At 33.3% G+C, this 21,998-nt stretch overlaps 1 protein-coding gene and 1 long non-coding RNA gene across 2 annotated transcripts in view; both read right to left on the bottom strand.

Annotated features, from left to right (window-relative positions):
- Positions 1 to 21,998, bottom strand: part of LOC149475537 (uncharacterized) — a 134,716-nt gene that overhangs the window by 83,580 nt on the left and 29,138 nt on the right. The window lies entirely within an intron of this gene.
- On the bottom strand, positions 911 to 1,799 carry LOC149475541 (uncharacterized). Its single transcript, XR_016318047.1, has 2 exons — positions 1,101 to 1,799; positions 911 to 1,007 (listed from the first exon to the last, which is right to left on the bottom strand). It is a non-coding gene; the product is annotated as an uncharacterized LOC149475541 (long non-coding RNA).

Consider the following 21,998-nt stretch of genomic DNA (forward strand, 5'->3'; position numbering starts at 1 on the left):
TTGTCGCGCGTGTGTGGCCGGCTTTATTTAGCTTTGCAATGTGCGCATATATTAGTAGGTATGTTTTATAGTATAGTTTATCTTGTATTGTTATATAGTTTTGTCGAAATTGGTTTAGCAGTTGTAATGTGAAACCATACAAACTTCAACACACACGAACTCAAAATTAAAATTTTCTTGAAAAAATTACCCGTTGCGAAATATGTACAATAATATTATGTAGTCTACATCTACACTAATATTATAAAGAGGAAAACTTTGTTTGTTTGTTTGTTTGGTTGTAATGAATAGGCTCATAAACTACTGGACCGATTTTAAAAATTCTTTCACCATTCGAAAGCTACATTATCCACGAGTAACATAGGCTAGGTTTTATCCCGGAAATCCCACGGGAACGGGAACTATGCGGGTTTTTCTTTGAAAATTTAATAATTTAATAATATCAAATCTTTTTTATTTCTTACTTTTCCATTTTTGAAGTCGGTTGTTTTTAACGCAGTTATTTTTATTTAATACTTTTTAGTGAATTTTTCAACACGAATCCATTGAGATAATATTAATAATGGAGCAGACACCACGAACAAAATCTGTGCGCCAAGATGGCGGCGCGGGGCGCGCGAATGACGGCTAGACAATCATAGATTATGCGATGTCACTGACTCACCGCTATAGAGGCGACACTTTGTTTCTTTCTGTTTATTTTATTGGGTGCCACTCCTTACATGCACGTTGACTTGAAATTTTCTTTGTACTTACTTAATATTTATTTTAGATATAAACTGACTTTACTACGCGGGGCTAACAATATCTGGCATAATAATATAGGATGAGGAGGTTCAATATGGGCTATGGGAAGTTTCATTCCTTACAAATTGAGCCTTTTTTAGAAAAAAAATAAAAGCCGTGTAAAAATTGTGTTTATTTATATTTAGTTCATCATCCTCAGAACATGTTCCCGGCTCAGAAATTGCTTGTATTGTTCCAGTACTATTGTAGCACACCTTCGGCTAAAATAAATATAATAATTATAATGTTAGTGATGGCTAAAATAATATTTTATTTGTTGTACAAATCCGTAAAATTTTATTATTATTACTAACATCAATACAAGGAACAGCAGACTTCTTTAGAATACGCCTTCCCGCTTTTGTGGTATATTTATCCTCATCGCGAAAATGCAATGAACAGACGCTAGTTCTATCGGATGGTAACCAGGTTTCTTCACTGCGGTTGTTTTGGACAAATTTTACCCATTTTTCCCTTTCTTCACGACCCAGACATGGAAACCTTGAATAGAAAAAATATTAATCTCTGAACTAGCGGTCCGCCCCGGCTTCGCCCGTGGTACATATTTCGCAATAAAAAGTAGCCTATGTTTTTTCTCAGGGTCTAAAGATTGTCTGTGCCAAATTTCATCAAAATCGGTCCAATAGTTTATGAGTCTATTTATTACAATCAAACAAACAAACAAAGTTTTCCTCTTTATAATATTAGTGCAGATAAATAAATAATAATTCAATTATACGTTCAAGTCAGTAGCTTATACAATATCAATTAAAATTGATTAAAATCAATTAACAAAAAAAAATTGGTGATTAAGTAATTGATTTTCATATTTCATGATTTCACCTTTTTTCAATTAACAACCAGTCTATGCTTTTCTAAATATGTAAAATTATTATTTTATACTATAAAAATATACGCCAGCAAATATTACTAACAACACTTATTTCATGCCCAATGTCATATCTTAAATTTTTAATCTATGACAAATGACGCAAAATGTCGCCCGCCAAAAATTTTGTTCAAACTAAGTTTTAAAAATTATTATCTAGTTACTTACTGATTGAAAAGTTATTCCTTTGCACTTTTCCGTATTATTTGTATTATTTGTGCAATATCGTAACACACACGTAGGCATATTTGATGCGTTTCACTTTAAAACAAATAAAAAATGAGCGTGACGTTCGCGCCAATGAGCGAGCAAGCGACTGAGTGCAGTTACGCCACATGACGTATGTTGAGTGGAACATAAGTGGTGTAGGCGGTATCGACTCCATATTAATATTATCTCAATGCACGAATCAAACGAGCCCAAACTCGATAAAGTTGAGTCAATATATTACTGAGTTCCTATGGCCACCTTCCGATTCCATCATCAAATCAGCTTCATGTCATGATAATGTTTCATCGCTATCAAATTTACATACATATACAAAATTTCAGCTCAATCGGTTACCGGGAAGTGAATCAAAGTTACTTGCTACATATCAACTTAGTCATCGAGTACAGACAAAAATGCTCATAAAATAAAATTATTTTTATTTTTATGGGACCAATTCGACACCATCCCGCATCGAACAAAAAAAGAATCACGTAAATCGGTTCAGAAACCTCGGAGTAATCGGTGTACATACATAAAAAAAATATATATATACTGGCCGAATTAATAACCGCATAAAATCGCATGGAGAGCTTAATTTTCATTAAAGGCTCTAATCGCACGGAAAGCTAAATTTTCACAAAAAAGCTCTAATCGCACGGAGAGCTTAATTTTCACAAAAAACTCTAATCGCATGGAGAGCTTAATTTTTCTCATTAAGCTCTAATCGCACGGAAAGCTTAATTTTCACAAAAAGCTCTAATCGCTCGGAGAGCTTAATTTTCACAAAAAGCTCTAATCGCATGGAGAGCTTAATTTTCACAAAAAGCTCTAATCGCATGGAGAGCTTAATTTTCACAAAAAACTCTAATCGCACGGAGAGCTTAATTTTCACAAAGAGCTCTAATCCCATGGAGAGCTTAATTTTCACAAAAAGCTCTATTCGCACGGAAAGCTTAATTTTCTCAAAAAGCTCTAATCGCACGGTGACCTTAATTTTCACAAAAAGCTCTAATCGCTCGGAGAGCTTAATTTTCACAAAAAGCTCTAATCGCATGGAGAGCTTAATTTTCACAAAAAGCTCTAATCGCATGGAGAGCTTAATTTTCACAAAAAACTCTAATCGCACGGAGAGCTTAATTTTCACAAAGAGCTCTAATCCCATGGAGAGCTTAATTTTCACAAAAAGCTCTATTCGCACGGAAAGCTTAATTTTCTCAAAAAGCTCTAATCGCACGGTGACCTTAATTTTCACAAAAAGCTCTAATCGCATGGAGAGCTTAATTTTTCTCATTAAGCTCTAATCGCACGGAAAGCTTAATTTTCACAAAAAGCTCTAATCGCTCGGAGAGCTTAATTTTCACAAAAAGCTCTAATCGCATGGAGAGCTTAATTTTCACAAAAAGCTCTAATCGCATGGAGAGCTCAATTTTCACAAAAAACTCTAATCGCACGGAGAGCTTAATTTTCACAAAAAACTCATCGCACGGAGAGCTTAATTTTCACAAAAAGCTCTAATCGCATGGAGAGCTTAATTTTTACAAAAAGCTCTAATCGCACGGAGAGCTTAATTTTCACAAAAAGGTCTATTCGCACGGAAAGCTAAATTTTCACAAAAAAGCTCTAATCGCACGGAGAGCTTAATTTTCACAAAAAACTAATTGCACGGAAAGCTTAATTTTCACAAAAAGCTCTAATCGCACGGTGAGCTTAATTTTCACAAAAAGCTCTAATCGCATGGAGAGCTTAATTTTCACAAAAAGCTCTAATCACACGGAGAGTTTAATTTTCACAAAAGCTCTAATCGCACGGAGAGCTTAATTTTCACAAAAAGCTCTAATCGCATGGAGAGCTTAATTTTCACAAAAAGCTCTAATCGCATGGAGAGCTTAATTTTCACAAAAAGCTCTAATCGCATGGAGAGCTCAATTTTCACAAAAAACTCTAATCGCACGGAGAGCTTAATTTTCACAAAAAACTCATCGCACGGAGAGCTTAATTTTCACAAAAAGCTCTAATCGCATGGAGAGCTTAATTTTTACAAAAAGCTCTAATCGCACGGAGAGCTTAATTTTCACAAAAAGGTCTATTCGCACGGAAAGCTAAATTTTCACAAAAAAGCTCTAATCGCACGGAGAGCTTAATTTTCACAAAAAACTAATTGCACGGAAAGCTTAATTTTCACAAAAAGCTCTAATCGCACGGTGAGCTTAATTTTCACAAAAAGCTCTAATCGCATGGAGAGCTTAATTTTCACAAAAAGCTCTAATCACACGGAGAGTTTAATTTTCACAAAAGCTCTAATCGCACGGAGAGCTTAATTTTCATAAAAAGCTCTAATCGCACGGAAAGCTTAATTTTCACTAATAAAAATAACTGCGTTAAAAACAACCGAATTCAAAAACGGAAAAGTAAGAAATAAAAAAGATTTGACATTATTATTTACTACATAAGTATTATTTATATGTGCTATTTATTAAAAAGGTTTGATGTCGGTGCACGGGCTTAATACTAAGTGCTTAATGTTCGGCACCAACTTCAAACCTATTTAATAAATAGCACATCCATACTAATATACTAATATATAATATAAATGCGAAAGTAACTCTGTCTGTCTGTCTGTTACTCAATCACGCCTTAACTACTGAACCAATGATAAAATTTGGTATAGAGATATTTTGATACCCGAGAAAGGACATAGGCCACTTTTTATTGCGAAATATGTACCACGGGCGAAGCCGGGGCGGACCGCTAGTATTAAGTATAGATTGTCAAATGTAAAAACAAAGAGATATTCAAATCCTCCCTTTTCATAATATTAGTTCAAATTTCGTTATTTATTATCCCAAAACTTGAATTCTATAACTAAAACTGATCCTATCATATCGTCTCTTAGGGCCTTAGTTCTTAGACATCTGGTCATAGAATATGTTAACACAGATGCTGTTATTAGTTTGATAGGAATTAGCGATGTAATCGGTTTATGTGCCGTGTGTTACACCGGAGCGTAATATGGGTAATAATAATTATTTAATACTAGTGGTCCGCCCCGGCTTCGCCCGTGGTACATGTTTACGTTTTCTCTACATAAGAACCATCCTCGTACTTCAAGGAATATAATAAAAAAAGAATTATCAAAATCGGTTCAGCCGTTCTCGAGTTATGCGCTTACCAACACATTTTGCGATTCATTTTTGTATATAAGAAGATTTATGAATATGTGAATATTGTGGACACAATTATGTTAGAGTAATGTATAAATTGAAGATTTTAAAGGTATTTTATTTATAATCATATTTGTCATGATGTTTCAGTCAGTCTGTCTGTAACCGCGCACGCTATAAATTTTATTTTTATTTTTATACTATAAAACGTTGGAATCGTCAGGGTTATCAATACATTAATTATCTTAAGTTTCAAAAATGTTAAAAGCCTTCATTTTCTATAATATTCGATTAAAATCACAAACCAAGAATCTTGACAAAATTTTATCTTTAAAGTTGTAAGTTTTTAGAGTTAGGTAGTTACCTAATTCTAAAATAAAGTTTGAAGATACTGAAATCGGGAAATTTTTTGGTGACTTAGTTTTCTAAGTGAAATGTACAACAACAGTAGAATTTTTCTTCATGAAAATTAAAATCAATATTTCATTTCTTGCTCGCTACGGTGTGATGGCCTCCCTCAAATCACCTGAGCACAGATTAAGCAAACTATTAAACAATTCAAAGGATGCTCCCAAAGGCCGTCCGTAAATCGTTTGCAATGTTAATCTTACCCACCCTGTATATTTCAATTTATGTCGGTATTTTTTGTTGGCTTCAAGTTATACTAAGTTATAGTTAAGTTAAGTCATAGTTTAGTTATCTTACAAGTTATAATCCTCTATTTCTACTGATATTACTATCTTGTTATAATGACGGCTTAAAGCAGCATTATTTCCAGTATGGGAAAGTGATGGCGCTATGTGACGTATATAGCGCTGTCACTTTTCCATTCTGGAATTAATACTGATTTATGACATCATGGGGACGTATCCTACTAATATTATAAACGCAAAAGTTTGTATGTCTACACTTTTGCTACTCTTTGACACAAAACAGCTGTTCGGATATGAATTAAAGGTACAGAGATAGATTATAGTCTGGATTAGCACATGGGCTACTTTTTACCTACCACGAGTGCCGCCGCGGGTTCCAGCTAGTATAAAAATATTTTTTTTACAAAACATACTGTAGTATAGCACATTTATACCGGAAACTCGAAAAATACCGATCGTTTTTAAAAAATCTCAATTAATGCGGTATTTTTACGACTTCCGATGGCTGTTGAGTTTATTCGTCACTTCCGGTTATATGTTATTTGGGATTTATTAAGTACAGTCAAAGTTCCTTATTCGCGCTTCCTTCATTCGCGGTTTCACTATTCGCGGGTGGAAAAAATGCGACCTAATTTCTATATTCGCGGCCCAAAATTCTTAATTCGCGGATCGAATCGGTACATCAGTACATACATATAGGTATTTACCTAAATAAAAATCAATTTTTATCCTTAGAAAACGCCTGAACTACAACTACGAATTTATAATGTCGACTAAAAAACGAGTAAAAAGTGCTAAGCCATTGCCTAAACCTGAAGATAATACCTAATTAAATGGTAATTAATGATATGATATGGTATGGTCAAAAATTTCAATAAAACTGATTTCTTTATGTATTTGCTTCCTTATTTCGTCACCTAGGAACGTATCCCCTATAACCCCATACAAATTACCATTTCATATTCACGGTTTCTCTATTCGCGGCACATTTACGGAACCTATTGCCCGCGAATAAAGAACTTTTACTGTAATAGATCGGACATTGATATATTTATCTATGGACCCGCGGAGTAATCACGAACAATATTTCTACTTCATATACAATTTCAACGTTTATTTATACGGATAATACTATATCTTTCCGCCCGCGACTTCACCCGCTTTGCCTAAAACCTAATAAATTATATACCTACTGACCTACGCAACTTCGTCTGCTTTTAAAAGCAATATTTCCCGCATTTTTACAATATTTTTCATTGCTACTCCGTTCCTATTGGTCGTAGCGTGCTGTTACAAAACGCATAGATTTCTTTGTTTACGTTAACGTGTCTATTTTTCCCCTATCCCTAAAACTACTGAACTAAATTGAATGTAATTTTGCACACAGATAGTTCCGTCATACTCGTACAGTTAAGTTACAATTTTAACCAACCAAGTTAAGGTTAAACGCTCTTTAACACAGTATTGGATTTCAAGTAAGGCTTCTTAGATCTATTTTATAAGTTAAGGGTGGAATATAATCCTGGCTACCCCTTGACCGGGGCAAGGGCCAAATGGGACAGAGGGTTGAAACATAAGTTTGTTAAGTTATAGTTAAGTTATATGTAAGTGTATTGTGTATTTTGCTATGAAGGTACCTATTGTTGTTGAGTGATAAAACATGGTATAGTAAGATGTAAGATTCGTATTTTTAGTTTTAATAATAATAATTTAATAATTCATTCATTTATTCAAGTAACCAGGACTCATTTTGATTAGTACAATTAATAACTTAAAAATTATGTTAGTAAAAATACAATTTATTAAGACTGCTAGAAATGCACTCCGCCGCTACAAAGCTATCAAGGAAGCAGACAGTTTGCAGCAGTGGTTAAGGACGCTGTCACAAATCTGCGTTACTCAAATTTAGGTATCTAACGACGTAACTTTGTTCGCGGCAATATCACGCTCACGTAAACATAGCGCATTCCATTTTATAGACCATCTTCATACTTGATATTATTTTTAATTTTTGATATTATGTATTTTTATTGAAATTGATTCCAGAAGATTACTAGGAACTTTAAAAATTCATTTTGTTACTTTTATTAGTAGGTACGATCCTAATAAGTATGTTAGTATATTCAAACAACTTAAAAAAGTGTGACTATTTTACATCATTATTTCATTGAATAATAATCTATGAATTGTATACAATATCAAAGCTTTTTAAGAAATGTAGAATTATTATCATACATATTATGATGTTACCGGCACTGTATTAAATCCGGCATTGTATACAATTCTTAGTAAATGTATGTTATTCCGAAAAATAGTTGGAATGAAATAAATTATAGGTATTCGTCACATAACACATTACCTAGGATACTCTTAAATCTGAACTTTTCCTACATAGCAAACACATTTGCAAGTGTGGGTAGTTTTTGGGGTAGCTATTAACCAATATGAGGTCAAAACTATATATAAAATCGTCTTCTTTATATATAAAAATGAATCGCAAAATGTGTTGGTAAGCGCATAACTCGAGAACGGCTGAACCGATTTCGATAATTCTTTTTTTATTATATTCCTTGAAGTACGAGGATGGTTCTTATGTAAAGAAAACGTAAACATGTACCACGGGCGGAGCCGGGGCGGACCGCTAGTAGTTAATACATACCAGCAGTCGAGCCGACTCGCTATACAGCGCATGATTACATTGGGGCTGTCCCGTACACGGAAGATTTTAATAGGAGATATTATGTATAATGTAAAAATGTGTTTCTTTGCGACGAATATAATGCTATAATTATTTTTTCATACAATTTACATATTACAATTTAAAATACCTTAAGACGATACACAAAAAAAAATCTACTGCTTGGCGGGCGGAGTCTAATAGCTCGCTATCGCGAACGCGGGTGTGCGCGAAGTCATTCTTGCAAACTCGCCGCGCTGCCGCTGGCCGACTCGGGACAAACATGTATGGAGTCGTCATACAGTTATAATATTCTTATACATATATTTAATTGTTGATTTATTGGTTTTATTTTCTTGCTTATAAACAAATAATCTTCTTTTTAACAACTACTTAGACATTATTAATAATTATTATTATTTCGTAATGTTTACTTTATTACAAAATAATACAGGTTATAAATAATCTTTAAAATAACAAAAAATATTGTTACTCTGAAAAAATGAAATGGTACTCAATAACGCGGACTACTGAATGGATTTAGATAGAATTTGATGCTGACGTAGATATTACGTCATGCCCAGAAATGAAAGGTAATATTTCTGAAAGAAGATATAAACCCTAATTCTTCTCAGTCAAAGTCAAGAGTGGAAGATATCACTAATACAGTAAAACTGATGCGAAACTTTGGATGTTAATTTGTATATTTTTTTGTTAGTTGTTACTTAATCACGTCAAGACTACATTACCAATTTTGATAAAATATAGCTAATTGCCTGGATTTACACATAGGATACTTTTTATCCGAACTGAACACTTCTGTGGGATAAGACAGGATTCACGATATAATCTAATTCCACGCGGGCTAAGCCGCGGTCGGAATGATATTTTTTTAAATAAAAAAATTGTTTAAAAAAAACAAAAAATATATTGACGCATGTATTTATTTTTTGCACTCTATTATAATTGTAATTATTCATTACAAATAATCAAAATAAAATAGCCAGAACAAAGTTAGGCCCTGGTAGGGTAGGTAGGCAGGTACAGCAATGTGAGACGAACACTGGCTTATTTATACCAATAATAATGTATTATAAACATTAAATTAAGTTTACTTTCTAACAACAAAAATACATAATATTAGCTAATGTGAAAGCGAATCAACCAATCATCCCACAAAAATGAAATGTGCACACAAATATTCATCCAAATCGGTTCATGTCATTAGGAGGAGTGACTGCAGCGCCATCTTCCGGGCCCAATTGTGTTTCCAGATCACCCAGGAACTCAATTTAATATACTTACACAAAATTTTTCGAAATGAAAACTCACATTACTATGTAAATATGAATATAAACCTGTTTTATTACTAAGCAATTTCCCGCACAGGTGTAGTAAGTATAAATGAAATAAATATCAACATCAAATTCTTTATACAACATACTTATCTACCACCTTCTAAGAAATGTAATTCTTGAAATTATTTCGTATTTTTTTTAAATATAATACTACTCCAATGAGCTCCTGTTCCATATTATGTCCGCCATACTTCCACTAAGTTCACCATGATTTTTTATTTCTTTGCACTTTGTTGCTTTTTGCTAAAAATGGAATCATGCGCAGGGCCGCGCCGACCCCCGGCAGCGCCTGTGTGCGAAGCCTATGAAGCGCTTCTTTTTTATAAAAATTCAATGCGCACCTTACACACACACACTTTCAATCAAATGATTGTTCATTTGTTTTGTTTTGCCTTAGCTATCTCGTTCGTTAAAATCGGGGAATACCCATGACCCCACCCCCGGGCCCCGCTTGCGTCGCACGCATCGCATCGGGTTGCGTTCAGATACTCACTCATTCATATTTAGTCCACTACACTAAAAAAAAAAAGTGAATTTGCGCATCTAATTTTTTGATATATTGTAGGGATACCCAGAAAAGCTTAACTTGAGTTTTTCGACCAAGATTTCCTATGAGCTTTCGCCGCCATCTTAAAAAAAAAGGTGTAAAATTTGTTTTTCGGCAATAACTCGGCTATCCGATGAAATTCGGAAATCACTTATAAGACACTTTTTGTTCCTTTTTTTATGTTCTACAATTAAGTCTAGACCATTTTTTCCGTATCATGCATCGTTATCGAGATATTGATCGATAAAGTAAAAAAAATATGTGCGTGTACTAGTGTACACACGTACGAAGTGAAACTTCTTTATGACCTTATTTTTCAAAAAATAATTTACGATAGGTATGCAACTTTACAGAAATACGTCAAATCACGCGTGGTAGGGATAAGAAAAAGATGGCGCGTAACGGAAAAAGTCACGCGTAACGAAAAAATGTAACACTCAATTTTTTTCCAACCCCGATAAAGAAGTTTCAGTTCAAAAATTCAGGACACATTTTTAGTTTTTTGCTTTTTTTGTTTATGACATAATACATATACCTACATTATGTATATGTATCTAATACATATACATGTATTTAAAAAATCGTAGAATTCGAACTTGTAGAGAATATTCAGATTTCAGACCTACAATTTTCTTTTTGGAGTTTTTTAGTTGGACAAAAATTACGATCTCCAGCGCGCCGCAGAGTCGGTGAATTCACGCTCACCGTCGAGCGAGCTGCTCGCTCGGTTGTGTTCGCATGGCGAATCGAATGGGAAATTGTTTAGGAAATTGATGGGATAAAAAATAAGTACATAGACCAGACTTTAGAACAAATTAAAGATCACACTAAAGTATATTTATTAAACAAATAATTTGTTTGTGCAGTAAAAAAAAAGTTGAACTGTACATTTGAGCGAAAAAAAGTACAACACACGGTAAAATGAATGAAAAATGGTTTCAAGAAAATTTTGTAATTGAAAAAATGCAAACACACTCGTCAAAACGGATGCCAGGTCTTACAATATTTTTTTACTTTATCAATCGATATCTCGATAACTATGCACGATACAGTAAAAATGGTCAGGACTTAATTGTAGAACATTAAAAAAGGAACAAAAAGTGTCTTATAAGTGATTTCCGAATTTCATCGAATAGCCGAGTTATTGCCGAAAAACCAATTTTACCCCTTTTTTCAAGATGGCGACGAAAGCTCATAGGAAATCTTGGTCGAAAAACTCAAGATAAGCTTTTCTAGGTTTCCCCTACAACATATCAAAAAAATAGATGCGCAAATTCACTTTCTTTTATTTGCCTTTTTTTCGGACGAAATGAGTGGACTAATTTCATACTCATACCAACTCGGCGCCTCTACGGTTTAAAATAACTAGTACTTTTTCTATGGTTCAAAGAACTGCCGCGTTGAGCTCGTAAGGAATGTAAACTAAAACCCTAAACGTAAAATGAAACCATAAACGTGAATAATAATAAACATTAAATATTGAGAGACTTGTTCAATAAGCGTTATAGATGTTTTGTTGTTTACAAGGCCTATGTTGCGCCTATTGTACCTACTTACTTGTCGATACTCCACTACAAAAAACAATCATATAGGTAACAAAAATAATTTTGGTGGCAGTGGCGGCGCGGCGCCCCTATTGTCTTGGCGCCTGTGTGCGCCGCACACTTCGCACACAGGGGCGGCTCGGCCCTGATCATGCGATAAAACCAGTAGAGCTTTGATAACATATTACATTTTTGACTGAATAAAGGTACTTACGAAGGAGTGGATTCACATTGTGAACAATCAGTGGGTTTATTTTCCTTCTGGATTCCGGATTTCTGAACAGATTATTTATGCTATAAATGAAAAAATCTTACACATTCGTTATGTACTTAAAACAGGGGTACATATCAAACATCGTCTATAATACAATTATCATCAAATTTAAAATAAAACCAACTTACTTCATTAATTTGTTCCAATTGTAAGCATTCTTTTTCCTCCAACCTTTATGTTTCTTCTTCTTATTTTCTTTATTGTCCCCATTTGTCTCATTTTGTCTTATCGTGTTGTCACCCTTTTTTACGATTGCGCGAGCGACACAAGTTCCCCGTGTGACGGCCGTAGCGGGAATGACTCGTGCAGCGATCGGGGTATGAAGGTACAGGGCGGCTCTCGCTATATTGGCTGGTCGCGCGCTAATTTCAAGTATTTCTTGTTTATTTCAAAACCATCGCATATTTCAAAATTCTAACACGGTAGACGTATAGGTTGTATATTTTATAGTTAATATCCAAAAAGTCGTAACTTTACGTTTGTTATTTTGAAGATGCCAGAGATTAAAAAAAAATAACAATGATAACTTTGTATTTTTTTTCTATCGAGAAAATATCATGGAATCATGTTTCTAAAACGGTAGACGTATTGTGTTACTATTGAACTTTCTTGTCAAGAATTTTCATCACGACAACTTTAATAATATAAAAATTACGAAGGTTTGAAAAGGGCCGTAAATGTTAGAAAAATTAATTCATCACCTTAATGCAATAAATAGATTGTTATTTAACCGAAACTGCCATGGAATTTTATTATTTTTAGTATGTTTTTAGTAAAATAACAAATAATAAAGTTTTAAGATTTATTGGCACGAGATTCGAACCTACTTCCATGCATAATAATAATATTTTTTCGACTTCCCATCAACACCGAACGAACGAACGAACGAACGAACATATAAAATATAATATTTTTTCATATTTGCGTAGGGAAATAATTTTTCTCTCATCTTTAGTAAGTGTCACTTGTAGTGTTAAAACATGCACCCTTTAGTGCGAGTGCTGCAGGAGTTTTATGCTTGGTTAGTGATTTTTAATTTATAGTGCGGGAGACGGTTGCATTTTTATATTATAACAAATATAAACATTCGATTAGCGGACTTTGACTAATTCGATCAATAAGGGAATAAATAGAAGATACCAGTGGTAAAAAATAAAACTGAATCTACATTCATGTGGAAATTAAATCCCTAAAAAGAAGTTATTACCTATTAGATACTAATAATAGAAAGTTATTAAAAAATCGATAGTGTAGTGAATAAAAAATACATTTTATCATGATAGGTAAATGACATTCGCTACAAAACATTGCAGGTACACTTTTCATACCTATTAATTTTTATCGAAATGTGTCTGAATAGAGAATAATAGTAATGATGGTGAAAATAATATGCACATAGGTATGGTATTTACTATCTAAGTCAGTTTTAACTAGTTCTTACTCGAAATTGTAACGCCTAAAAGCGTTTAGCTTACTTTTAGCAACCAGCTCTCTGCCTACACCTGCAGTGTTGTAAGCAAACAATCTACCACAAAGGGCGTCCTGTGGTTATTACTAGTGATGTTCTAGTGATGTGAATTATCGACAAACGGAAGCTTACTTAGCAATTATTATATTTATTATTTATAGAGTTTTATTTAGGTTTTAAATCGGTAGTTTTCGTCTGATTTGATTTGATTGGATAATTGAACATTGAATTTCAACAGCTTTTTATGATACAATACTCCTTATTTTCTATGTTAGTTAAATTGTTTCTAAGTTCACACGTAAATTAGTATTATTACTTAATTTTACGTTAATAAACAACACCGATAGCCTTATCAGAGTTTTTCACAAATAGTAAAAAAGAGCATATGTGTGCCGAGCACACGTGTGAGAAGTGAAACTGCTTTGGCGAGGTTCAAAAATACCAAAATCGTTGCCTTACTCCAAAAACAATAAAATAAACAATTACTTAATCTATCTTCACATTTAAACAATTACAAATAACAGAATATACAAAAATATTTGTTCACCAACATAATTTATAATCGAACCTAAACCAACCAAACCTAACCACTGAACAGAAAGGTAATCGTAACATGGCCGCTAAATTAAGCTGAGCCAGCAAATGTCACCGTAATAAGAACATTGCCGCTAATGGTGGGGAACTGGGGACAATTTGTGGGGTATGCCCCTTGCCCCAGTGGTTAATGTACGATTTCTGGACGAAAATTGTAATAGATATAAAAATAGTACCTACTAAAATACTACTATGTTTATAATATGTACATACATTTGTTATTTTTAGGGCACTACAATTATATTATTTATCCTACTAATATTATAAATTTTGTTACTCCTTCACGCAAAAACTACTGAACCGATTTTCATGAAATTTGGAACACACATAGAGGGTAACTTGAATTAACACATAGGATAGTTTATATCCCGAAAATCCCACAAACTGGGACTATGCACGTTTTCCTTTGACTACGCGAGCGAAGCTGTGGGCGAAAGGCTAGTGAGCACATTTAATTTCAGTCTAATTTCACACCCTTGCTCCATACAAACATATGAATATACAAACTATTGAAATTCATCAAAATCCAGTCAGCAGTTTGGTCTGTTAAAATAACAAAGATTAAAGAATAAGAACATACCTACAAAATAATAAAACAACGTAATTATAATTTAAACGGATTTAAACCCGTCAAATTAGAAAACCGTTTTATGAAAGTAACAAATATGGCAGCAGTTCTATTTAAAATTAATAAAAATAAAAGGATAAAAACTTTCAAGTAGACATGATATCCTAAACCAATTTTATACTGTCAACGCTTGTTTCAAATGAATGGAGTCGATGTTGTTACATTTTTTATTTAACACGTGACATTTGTTCTGGTAAATAAATGAAGCTATGGGCTACTTACGCATCAATATAAGTGTAGTAGCAATTAGTTGTAGAAGTCAGTAATTAGTTAATAAAATTGATAGCAACACCAAAAACAAATGTAATGTGAAAGAGAGAAGAATTTTGATAATTTTTAGGTATTATTTCGTTAACAATTTCTACGGTATCGCAGACGTTTTAATACAAAAAAAAAACTAATATTAAAAATAGAAACGTTGAACCTAGTTATATTATAAAAGGAGCGATAGGCGAATATAATTATGTAAAATTATTTTTATTTAAAAATTATGGATCAATATCTACTCCATTCCATTCCTTGTTCCAAACATATGTTGAACACGTGTCATCAAGGCGATTTTATAACTTGAGGAAACACCTTTGAAATATTAATAGATATTTCATGAGAATTTTATATCTTATATATAAAATTCTCGTGTCACAATGTTAGTCTGCATACTCCTCCGAAACGGGTGGACCGATTCTCATGAAATTTTCTGTGCATATCGGGTAAGTCTGAGAATCGGCCAACATCTATTTTTCATATGTACCACGGGCGAAGCCGGGGCGGACCGCTAGTATTTATATAATACTTGGCGCTCAGTCCCGGGATGAATCAAACAAAAATATTGCCTATGTTACTAAGAAATTATGTGTTTTTTTAAGACACTTATATGTATTAGCTTCACCTGTATGTTTGTATGTAACCAACTCCTTTAGACTCGATTTTGACCCACTTTAAACGGACAGATTTAATTCATACTTTGTACTTATCAAGAATCGGTGACAATACAATAGTTTCATGAGTGTATGTATAGAAAAAACATTATCTATGTATCTAATTATCTTAAAATACTTAAAGAATTACTTAACATATCTGTAATATAGGCCATAACTTAACTATCTTATCGATACCTTATCCATAGATAAGCTACCTTCAGTCGAACATAAGTTACATTTTAAACGATCTTCCTTTATCTTTTTCAACTTACATTCACTGCTATGTCGGCGGCTTTTAACTTAAACTTGATTTAAGTTTAAGTTTAATCTATTTAACTTCAAAAAATCGAAGTCAATCAATTCTAACTTAATATCTATTATTAAGATGAAAAGTTCGTTTGTTCGCGCTAATCTCAGGAACTACTGGTCCGATTTCAAAAATTATTACACCGTTGGATATGTACATGATCCCTGAGTGCTATAGGCTATACATGTATAAATTTATGTATAACAACACAACACCTATAATATTTGTAAGTGCATTCTTGCAAATAAATGTAATTTTAATTATAGGTATACTACCTATCCAATTCAAATTATTTCAATTTACCAAACTTACAAAACATGTGTATATATCTAGTTCATTAGGTATCTATGTTATATCATCACGTCCGAATCACTGAATGTATTTAGATGAATTTTAATACAAAGATAGATTGATCCTTTGAAGGATATAGACCGGGAGATACTGACACAAAATTTCGAGTCATTTGTAACAGGATGGCGGTTCTACAGGGTTCTTAGTACGCAATGACAAAAAGAAAAATGATGGTGTGAACGCTGGTACCGGCGGCTTAGTCGCGTGGGCGTTAGTCGAACTCGACGGAAAATAGCAAAAGTCAAACGATTTGTAACAGTATGGCACTTATTTTTCCTGGAAGTTTGAGGATCAAAGAATATAAATACAAAATTTCAAAGATCTAGGTGTTGGAAATCTTCACTTATATAAATTAATACTAAATTAATTTTTCAAGTATGACAGCACTTTTTCCCCCTACTAGAAGTATGGCAAATATAATAATGGTCACATTTTATCAAATACTCTCCAAAAATCCAAATGCAATACTGGTACAAAAAGTTTGGCGAAATAAAATTTTTTTGCAGATTTTCGGCGGTATGGCGACCATTTGGAATCGTCCGAAAAGTATGGCATGGCGATTTTCGTAAATGGCTGCACGACGATGGTTACCTGTGCAAAAGTTAGCCTGGTACAAATGGTTGAATAATTGTTTTATTTAAATCAACATATTCGCGTCGGTATGGCGGGCTGTAAGTCACACCGGAAAAGTATGGCATGACACTACCGCCTACTTCTTTTTTATGGGCTATCGGTAAATACTAAAATTTTTGTGTTACAAATCGTTTGACTTTCGCTATTTTTCCGACGAGTTCGGCTAACGCCCACGAGACTAAACCACCGATACCAGCGATCACACCATCATTTTTCTTTTTATCATTGCGTACTAAGACCCCCTGTAGAACCGCCATCCTGTTACAAATGACTCGAAATTTTGTGTCAGTATCTCCCGGTCTAATAGAGGCTACGTTTTGTCGTGAAAACAAAACTTAAGGGATGAAAGGGGCTGCGAATTTGTATGCGTAACGACTGTCATGCTATACCATGAATATATTTAAAGTTTAATCAATTACACATTAATATGATTAACTAGGCGGTTCTCCTGGCTTCGTTTGGATTGAATATAGATTAAAAAGGAGTAATATTATGTCAATCGTATATAGGCTTCGCGGTAAAACTGTTTTAAATCTTTTGAGTAGTAAATAATATCGCTACAAACAAAATAATATAAAATCTATGTTTGTAATATTATAAGAATTCCGCCCGCGGCTTTGCCCGCGTTTTCAAAGAAAAACCCGAATAGTTCCCGTTCCTGTGAGATTTTCGGGATAATAGGTAGACTAGATGTCTTATTCTGGTTCTTCAGTTACCTACATACCAAATTTCATTGTAATCGGTTCAGTAGTATTTGCGTGAAAGAGTAACGAATCCATCCTCAAACTTACGCATTTATAATATTAGTACGAAGATTAAGATTTACCTCTAAAGTCCGAAAGCTTCAATCAAAAATCACCAAACTCATAACCATAAACAACAATTTTACCTCCAAAACCGAGCATAGACAACAGACGTTTAAAAATTTTAATTTCAGGCAAAGGAAAATACGCAGACAGCCAGCGTCCCATGTTGCCATCAATCGTCCCCGGGTAATTTGCTGAGACGTACTTATTTATGCCGCGTTCGTCGCGTTCTTTTTTCAAATACTCGTCGACGTTTGGCGGGAATGTCAAGTGACAGTTTTGTTTTTAATTGTTGTGCGAGCTGTCATGGTGACGTAATGATAATAAATTGTTAACAATGGAACGAATTTATATCTGTGAACGGGTTATTATGAATAGGACGGCGTCGATTTATCAAAATTTTAATTATAATATTATAAATCGTAAGTTAAGGTTACAAAATGTTAAATGATGATACCTCTTGTGGTCAATCGCTTCCCTATTACCAATAAAAAAAAAAAAAAAAATAAACCTAAGATCAAGTTTAATCGCCTTTGTTCTGTTTTGAATAAGATAAGTCATATAGATTGCTTTATCGAGATAATAAAATAAAAATTTTCCTCTCTTCGCCTGTCATCACAGATCAATCGTAATATCATACACACGTGTCAGAAGTGAAACTTCTTTGTCAAGATTCAAAGATACCAAAATCGTCGCCATACTTCATGACGTGACGGAATAGCCATGATGCGACCTTGAAATTTTACTCTCAAAGCGCCTAAAGAAATTTCACTTCAAAAACATTTTTCAATGCGTTTTTAAAATCGTTTTGTTTTTTATCCAATAGTAAAACTGCCGGCATTGCAAGAAAAAGAGAAAAGAAAGAAAGAAACGTATATTCAATGGCACATAGCCTCACACGGACATTTCACATTACAAATACAATCTTAAAAATACTTATGTGGTATTAAAAAAACCGGCCAAGTGCGAGTCGGGCTCGCGCACAAAGGGTTCCGTAGCAGCAAATATAATAAATTACAGTTAAATCAACCTATCTCAAAAACTATAAGAGATACTTTGATCAAACCAAAAATCGTTGAAAGAGTTAATTAGCATGCATCACCTCTATTTTTTTTAGAATTTTATACCCCGTAGTTATAAAAATAGAGGGGGGGGACATACTTTTTACGACTTTGAGAGCTGATATCTCAAAAACCGTTCACTTTAAGAAAAATGTTTTTTAGAAAACTTTATATCATTTTAAAAGACCTTTCCATTGATACCCCACACGGGTATGTACATCGAAAAAAAAAATTTCATCCCTCAGTTACATGTATGGGGGGCCCCACCCCCAATTCTTTTTTTTACTATTTAGTGTCATATTTTTGTAGCGGTTCATACAACACATATTCCCATCAAATTTCATCACTGTAGTACTTATAGTTTCCGAGTAAATCGGCTGTGACAGACGGACAGACGGACAGACGGACAGACGGACATGACGAAACTATAAGGGTTCCGTTTTTGCCATTTTGGCTACGGAACCCTAAAAAAGTGCGTAGTCTGTGAAGCATAGGCATTGCGTAGTCTTAAATCATTATCATAATACTATAGCGATACAAAATTTATTTATATTTCAAAATATACCTACTCAAGTTAAATAAATACCACCATAATGTCATTGTAAGCTCAAATAACTAACTTTGGGTCACAAGTTGAATTGAAACTAAAGCCAGCCTTAAGTTATATATAAATCAGAACACGTTAAGTCACTTAATAAGTTGTATTAAGTTAATTTATTTACCTTTTACCGTTAGCTTAACGGAAGGGGGGTGATCGTCATAAATTTCAAACTCCGCCTTGCGATGTATCAATGGAACAAAAAACTGTGGAGTCGCAATCTCACAGAATAAGCGACTCCACAGTTTGAATTGCTTATTGAAATTCAAGAAAGTAAAAGAAATTAATACAATCATGATTACTTTGTTGATAGATACAATAAATCCTTTTGAAGTTTCGATATTTAGTTTTATAGCATTCAAATGCTTTACAAATAAGAATTTTTAAAATATAAATTATCGAATGATTTGGATAGGAAACATGATTCAATTTCGCTTTTTTATCGAATTTTTAATATAAAAAATTCTCACATTGAATCCTCTTTTCAAACTATAATTTAAAAAAGGCCTTAAAACTATATAAAATGTACTGTTATTAAAACAACTAGTTTTAACAAAGCACAAGTAAACCATTGTCCAGTGATATTCTAAGACAACAAATACAATGTCACAATATTTAATCAAAGAAAAAAATAATTAAAACAACATCAGCTCCATACCTTGCATTGTTCTCAAACGTCATTACCTCATTACCGCGAACACAGACCATTTATAATGAACTCTATCCCCTTGTAATAAGGACGAGTTATTTATAATATTTAGTGAAAAACGGTAACATCAATATTCCCTTAGTTCACATTGTGACAGACTTGGAATTTAGTATTCAAATAAAATGGATTGTTCGCAATCTTTTGTCTTAGGTACTACCTTTCTTTCTTTAATTTCTAAATATCTTTGAAATTCCCTTTTAAGTTTAAAAAATAATTATTACTAAAAAATATGGCAGGCTTTGATATTAATATATTTTAAATTTTTCTGCTGTCAAAACACGAAATATTTAGAAAAATCAAATAAATAATCTTACTTGAGAGGTCAGTAAAGAACTACATAGTACACCTACAATACCTACATAGTATAAAATGTACATTCTTTGTTGTATCATAGATAAAAGATATTATGGAAGCGATATTATTTAATATAATAGAAATTATATAATAATTGAACAGACACAAAGTTGCCCAAAATCCCAGCCTTCTAAATGACAGCTCGTTCAAAAACCTCAATATCCCATAAGCCGCCAAGCCCTTTGCTGATTATCTATGACGATTTAAAAAAGCAAACTGTCAAACTATATAGTTCGATATTTAAAACTGAGCCTAATAGCTGGAACGTGCCTTTCGCTGTAATGCCGATTACCGAATATAGAATGTTAGAGCGTGTTCACACAAGCTGCGTTTTAGGGTGATTAGATCAAATTTAATTTATTATAAACAAACTCTAAAATAAGTAAGTTTCTTTGAGCCTGTTTAAAATGTTTTCACTTTTCTCAGAATTTCTTCCATTGACACAGGTTATATAAGAAAGAAAGTCACTAGGTATTTTAAAATACACTTTTCAATAGGTACAACCACCAACCTAACCTGTATATAATGTGCGTACTACGTAAGTTACAAGCAAATTGACAATTAGAAACTTTAAGTACACATACCAAATACATATACTTATATGTATTACATATCTACACAACCGCTGTTCATGTGAAAGTGGCCTAATTTCACAAATCCTCGCCTGCACGCGTTTGGCGCCATCTGTCATCGCGTTTGACAGTTGACAGTGGCACAGACTAAAAATAGCTTCAAAGCGCTTCCGAACGCTTAGAGTGTGTTTTTTTGACGGTATTTTTATATTTTGGGCTTGATATTGAAATTATGGAATTTATTTTTTGATCGTTTAGGACTTAAGTGTTATTTAATATATCGTGGAATGTTATGTATTGATTAGATTTATGTTTAAAATGATTTATTTTCTTATAAACGAGCTAGCTTTCCGCCCACGATTTCCTGTAATAATTAAAAAAAAATCCCATAGAAATGACATGACCAATATAAAAATTAAAAAGTAGCTTATATCACTCTCTTGCCTCCTAGCTATCTTCTAACACAAAAATCATATAATACTACCCCACTATTGCGACCTGACAGAAAAACATACAAACACACTTTCGTATTATGTATAGTTAAATCGTAAAACTATGTTATGACGATTCAAAAGTGCTTCTAGAAGAAGTCTAATTGAAAAACAAATGTTTGAGTTTGAAAGCAGAATAACGTTCGGTTGCGAAATGAAAGACAGACAAACATACACATCTATCTATTACATACTTAATACTTAATATTTATAGAGCTGAAGAGTTTGTTTGTTTGAACGCGCTAATCTCAGGAACTACTGGTCTGATTTGAAAAATTCTTTCGCTATTAGATAGCCCATTTATCGAGGAAGGCTATACTATATCATCATAAGACCAACAGGAGCGGAGCAATGCGGGGCACAGCTAGACTATATTTGCAAGGAAGTAAGGATGTCACATGCGGTTA

The sequence above is a fragment of the Colias philodice genome, chromosome 30, assembly GCF_061535455.1.
Source record: "Colias philodice isolate Cphi_HAF_F1 chromosome 30, ilColPhil1 Martin Lab GWU primary, whole genome shotgun sequence".
NCBI lineage: Eukaryota > Metazoa > Arthropoda > Insecta > Lepidoptera > Pieridae > Colias > Colias philodice.